Below are 844 nucleotides of genomic sequence, written 5' to 3'. Positions count from 1 at the left end.
AAGGCAGCAAACATGTGTTCTGTTGTCCATGCATCCCAGGCTATGCCATTGCAGGTGTTTGATTGTTTGTAAGAACACCTGTCAATATTCTTCTTTTGATACAACCATAAAATTAAATGAATATGCTTCATCTTCAGAATTTTCAAAGAAATTTTAATATGATTTGATATTTAATACGGTCTGGTGATCCATTGTAGGTACAGTCACCTTCTGTATGTATAAATAGGAATAGCATATATTTGAAAGTAACATCACTTTTCAAGGCCTGCAAACAGTAGAAATGATTTAAGTACTGTATATGTTGCTGTCTATATCAGTATATGTAGGCTATTTATGAAGACCGAGACTCTTGAAAAGTTTCTCTTGCTCAAACTCAGATTCTGTGCTGAAGCACAATATCTTGTTCCGGTGATAAATTAAGAACAAAAGACATTTTGTTAAGAATTCGAAAAAAAATTGAGGCATTAAACCGAATATCGTTTTTAATGACTACACAGGACTTAATCATTGACCGTATCACATGATTTAAGTGACTACACAGGACTTATTGACTGTATCACACGATTTAGTTGCCTTGAGCACAATATCCATGCTTAAAGCTGACAGTTTAAGTTAAAAAGCTTTCAATTGAGATCAAAAAACATTTTATTTTTTTTCCTTTTTTTTTCCTGGTTTTGAGATCTTCCCGTGAAACGATAGTCGGAGGAGAAGGGAAGATCTCAAAACCAGAAAAAAATATTTTGAGTGAATACATATTTTTAGCTCACCTGCCTGAAGGGCAAGTGAGCTTATGTCGTGGTGCGGCGTCCGTCGTCCGTCCGTCCGTCCGTCCGTCCGTCCGTCC

Source organism: Mizuhopecten yessoensis, unplaced genomic scaffold (genome assembly GCF_002113885.1).
Source record: "Mizuhopecten yessoensis strain PY_sf001 unplaced genomic scaffold, ASM211388v2 scaffold10523, whole genome shotgun sequence".
Lineage (NCBI taxonomy): Eukaryota > Metazoa > Mollusca > Bivalvia > Pectinida > Pectinidae > Mizuhopecten > Mizuhopecten yessoensis.
This window is presented reverse-complemented; position numbering follows the sequence as displayed.